Source organism: Vulpes vulpes, chromosome 6 (genome assembly GCF_048418805.1).
Source record: "Vulpes vulpes isolate BD-2025 chromosome 6, VulVul3, whole genome shotgun sequence".
NCBI lineage: Eukaryota > Metazoa > Chordata > Mammalia > Carnivora > Canidae > Vulpes > Vulpes vulpes.
In genome coordinates this window covers 18059434-18064959 of record NC_132785.1, presented here as the reverse complement: position 1 = coordinate 18064959, position 5526 = coordinate 18059434, and the positions used below count along the sequence as shown (strand labels likewise).

The window sequence follows — 5526 nt, the reverse complement described above, 5'->3', positions numbered from 1 at the left end:
AAATATAATAAAACTTTCACAAGGCAGGTAAAATATCCTCAGTAGATTCATCATCTGGGTCGTATACTCCTGAATGTTGAATAGCAGCTGAAATACCCTCAAGCCAGTCTTCTCTTCCATTTCTAGTTCAGGGTACATTTTGTTGTGTTAATAGACCCCGAAATACCAGTTTTTGCTACTGTTCATGTGGCGTTACATTGTAGGAACTCATCATTAGAAATCCTGTGTTACTACTTAATATACAATGAGGTTAGAATTTGAAGTCAGAGGAAATAAAGAACATCCACTTATTTAGGAAACATTTAATACCTTTTACTATAATATGTACTCACACAGAAGTGATGTGTCACTGTAAACCTTAGAGAGCTATAACACTGTCTAAAGCACTTTTTTAAAAAAAATCAAAACACAAAGATTAGTTCCTAGAACTATATAATGATAGTTTTAAATGTTTTAAATTTAAGGAAGACAGCTAAAGTGTAGGAGACAAAGAGAGAATAATGGGGGAAAAATCCGAACTATTTTGTGACAAATTATTTAGCAAAACAAAGAATGCAATTTTTCATTCATGAATAAATGGAAAGAAGCAGATCATTTGGAAGAAACGTTAAGGGAACACTTTAAGTGCAGTGATGTTTTGTGTTCAGTGTACAGGGTATGAGCCACAAAGCACTCCTTAGAACTGATGAGGTCTGGCCTTTCCAATCCTTCAGCATCACAATGGGAACACTGCTGTTAGCTTTTTTAAAAAGACAATGAAGTTGTCGAATTTAGAATTTCGGTGTTGATAGTAAACTTCCCCTTAAGAAGTATGGAACAAAACATTTGCTTACAAGGCAGACAAAACCACCACTCAGACTGTCCACATAAATTTAAGTACCTAACTGTTACATCTCTCTTGGACTCTTAAATTTTTAACTTTTGTTTTTCTACTTTTCAGATGATTTGAAAAAAAAAAAAGAAAAAAAAATCAGGTGATTTGTCTTCTTAATTCTCAACAGTACTTGAATTGACAAGATGTCCAATGTCTGAAAAAGAATATTCCTTTATTTGTGTTATTGCTTTTTTTCTAGTTAAGTAGAAAAGACAATATAGAATCCTTCAGCTCTACTGATTGACAGATGTGTTAAGGTATGTGTTTCAGTGTGTGGAAGAGGGATTATCATTTGTTTCTACAAAGGTAAGCGTGTCATTTAACTAGGTCAGTAAACAGGGAGATTTTATACGAGTTACCTGAATTGTCCACCTTTAGTAGGTAAAAAATTCCAGCTTAGAAAGGACAAAGCCCATGGATCCATCATGAAGACAGCTGAAAAGAATGAATTGGCCATATCACAGTTCAGCTTGGCAGCTGCATGAAGAAATACATGTTGTTACATTTGTTTCAGAGAGAAAAAGCTTCATTTAATTCCTGTAGAGAATGACAACTTTTGTTGTATGTTTTCACTTTCCAACTTGCTTTTAGACCATGAAGTCCTTCAGGTACAAAATGAAAGGACATGGAATCAAAAAAAATTAATGAGCATGAACAATTAAATCTATCAGTGAGGTGTTATGAACTGCTTTATATGGGAATAAAGGGAATTCTATGTGCTTTCAAATTCCTCTGGAGTCAAACAATGCTATTTAGGCCTATATTCTGAGTTATTGGGGCAATCATGGATATCTTTTTTTACTTAATGAATATAGGAATGAGTATTTTATATAACCAGTTCAGTACTGAAAGAATTACACAGTAGAGAAATATCTTCTATTTGTAAAGCTGGAAACTGACTCAAGATTTCTTTTTATATTTTATCCTGTGCAAATATTTGTCCATTATCATACAGATGTGTTCATTTTAAATTCTGTAATAAAATAATAGTCTTTATACAACTACATAATTATCCAGGGGCACTGCAAAATAGTAGTTTTAAATATTTTATATGGTATATAACAAAAACTTGAACCTATTCCATGAAAAAAGTGGTCTCTGTTTTTCATATGTATGAATTCATAAGCTGAAGGAAAATAAAGTTTTGTGTTGATGTTCTTTACTGTTTCTTTCTCTCTTTTTTTTTTTTTTTTGACACCATTATATTCCGCTCAGTTCTAAGCATATTATTCTGTGAGGATTAATTCTATATATCTGGGTCAATAGAAAGCTCTCTGGTTCAAATGTGTATTTCACAGTTACTTTATTAAAGACAGGCAATGCTTTCTGTGATGCCATAAGTGTTTTCACTTATTCTTTATAATTCTTGGCATTAAAATAAGTGCTGGCTAGTGAGAACCAGTAAGTTTTACTAAAAAAAAAAAAAAATAATTCTTAACTGTGGGTTCTGTTTAATGTATGTATGAACACTCATGAGTCTTTAAAAATATTACCTTATAGTCCATAGTTTCTCCACTATCTATCCCAGTAAAAAGTATATAACATATGCTTAATGACTATTTGTTTAATTAATTGGAATATTAGACAATAAGAAGTTAAAAAAGTTCAAAGATTTAAAATGATTGTATAGGCCACAAAGTTAATATCTGATGAAATAGGAAATATATAATGAAAGATGGAATAAAATTGAATTTTAAGGGTTTCTTTTAAAGAAATTATTTATCAGAAGTCAACATGGAAACATTAAAATAAAATGCTAAAAAGGTACTTAATTACTTATTGCACATGGGATAATCTGTCATTTGGATAAGATTTCTTATCATTGATAACTCTGTTCACTTTCAAACTAAGAGTAACCCAAAATACATGCATTTGGCAAAAAAAACAACAACAACAACAACAACAAAAAAACCCAGCTCATTACCAAATTTTCTAATTACCATTTCTAGAATGCTTTTAAAAAATAGGGTATCCCTGGGTGGCGCAGCGGTTTGGCGCCTGCCTTTGGCCCAGGGCGCGATCCTGGAGACCCGGGATCGAATCCCATGTCGGGCTCCCGGTGCATGGAGCCTGCGTCTCTCTCTCTCTCTCTCTCTCTGTGAATATCATAAAATAAAAATTAAAAATAAAATAAAATAAAACATATCACCCCTATCATTTTCCTTGATGACAGGTGACTACATTAATCCATGATTTTTTTATACTTTACTCACATATTTGTTTTCCTCATGTGCTAATGAAACTCATATGCACCATAAATTTTTAGATACATGAATATATCAGCATTTTTCATTTTTAAGAATCCATTAATTAGTATCTTAGATATCTAACACAAACACAGATGAAAAACTAAGTTAAATATATCTTTCACACACCCCAAATTATTTGCTTTTCTATCCTTCCAGAAGTTTCTAATTATAGTATAAAGTTTTCTTTTCCAATAATTTAATTCATGGATTTTACTTTTCAAGATTTAGTTAGAGAGACTGTGATATATGTTACACTAGAGAGGACAAATTCAATGAAAGATAACAGATGGGTTACTGGAAGGGAGGTGGATGAGAAGATGGGATATTTGGGTGATGGGCATTAAGGAGGGCACTTGAGGTAATGAACACTGAGTGTTACTAAGAATCACTAAATTCTACCCCTGAAACTAATAATATACTATATATGTCAACTTAAATCTTAAAATGTCTTAAAAATTTAAATTTAAAAAAACTTAAAAAATTAAATGGAAGATAATTAGAAAAAAAAAAGAGGACAAGTTAAAGGCATTCTATATAATCCATGTTAAAATCCAGAAATTTTGTATGATTTTAGAAAGTTTTTAATATAGTAAAAAATATTTGACACTTTATACATAAGAACATAAAATTATTTTCTTACATATAAATGTAGAAATTGAAACTTCAGTGGTTTCTAAATGCTATTCAAGGGGACTAGATATATCAGAATAATCAGGGCAGTTTTTAAGAATCTAATTCCTGGAGGTGCCTAAGTGGCTCAGTTGGTTAAGCATCTGCCTTGGGCTCAGGTCATGATCCTGGAATCCTGAGATGGATGCCCTGAGCCGGGCTCCCTGCTCGGAGGGAAGTCTGCTTCTCTCTCTGCCTCTCCCATTCTCTTTCAAATGAATGAACAAAATCTTTACAAACAAATGTAATTCCTGGACTGTACCCATGATTTAGTATACTGAGGCAGATCAGGAACTCTACCAATTTTAATAATTTTTAAGTATTCTGATTCCCGATCAGATTTAAAAATAATTTTACTATTTACTCTCATAACACATTTCAATATAAAATGCTATATAACTTTAAAATGTTTTGTTAAATCTGTCCAAATTTGTTTCTGTATACATTGTTATTGTTCAATTTATCTTAAAGGAGCATGTGACTATTACAGATTTTTTTAGAATTTGGCAATCATTTGATTAAATATTCCCGCAAAGTATGTCTGGGCTCTCCTGTAGGTAGGAATGAGAATGCCTTGCCTATGGAACAGTGTACATTAAATGACTCCTGCGAAGAAAGCTGTATGGGTCACAGGGGAGACGGGTGGGCTCTGGGCCTCAGCTCAGGCACCAGGCCAATCGAGCCAGACACCAGGGCTCCAATGGGTCTGGACAGCTGATGCCATGACCCTGTTCCACTTCGGGAACTACCTCCCCTATCTCATCACCTACGAGTGCAGCAGCCTGAGTACAACACCTTCTGGAAGCATGTGCAGGCCAGAGGCACCCACCTCTTCACACTGCTGTGAAAGATGCTGCTCCTGGCCATTTTTCTCCCACCAGGAAAGGTGGCATCTATGACTTCATTGGGGATTTTGAGAAGGCCACAGTGGATGTGATAGACCTGATAGACCTAAACCTTGTCACATCCTGAAATGCAGGCAAGGGGTGGGTACGAGATCATGGCTGCTGCCTTGGGCTGCCCACCACCAAGCTCATTGTGTCCTGCTGAGTCCCCTTTTGGTTTGGAGCCCCGGATTTGAGTTTGACTGAAGTATATCCAGATGGGCAATGACTCCAATATCAGTCTGGTCCATTACATCGTTTCATCTGCCCAGGTCTGGATCATAAGGTGCTATGACCTGTGCCACAGTTTTCAGCCAGTAGTACTTCTACTGGCGTCCCTTAGCATCTACGAGGCCTTAGTCAGGGAGACCTTCATCCCCCTCTGTTCCCTGGGCAGCTGGACAGTACTGTCCAGAGCAGTGGTGACAGGGCTGCTGGCTCTCAGTACCCTGGTGCTCCATGTCACTGCTATCAGCATACACTCTGAGGTACGGTCTACTGGACATTCACATACTCTTGCCCTGCTTCCAGGTTTCAGTGAAGCAAACAGTATTTGTGAAGCTAAAGGGAAAAAAAAGTGAGATTGTATTCACTACTTGCAAAAAATTTCAATACCGATAATCACTTTGTTTACTAAATTATAAAAATAAACACATTTCTTCATACACCCACTTTTACATATATACAATACATCTTGCTGGACTTTCCCTGTGTTTCCTATCTCGTTTTTTTTTTCTTAATTTTTATTTATTTATGATAGTCACAGAGAGAGAGAGAGAGAGAGAGAGAGAGAGAGAGAGAGAGAGGCAGAGACACAGGCAGAGGGAGAAGCAGGCTCCATGCACCGGGA

The 5526-nt window shown here is 35.3% G+C and overlaps 1 pseudogene; it reads left to right on the top strand.

Annotated features, from left to right (window-relative positions):
* The first annotated feature begins 4514 nt into the window (after positions 1-4514).
* On the top strand, positions 4515-5257 carry LOC112933477 (BOS complex subunit TMEM147-like; annotated as a pseudogene).
* The last annotated feature ends 269 nt before the right edge of the window (positions 5258-5526 follow it).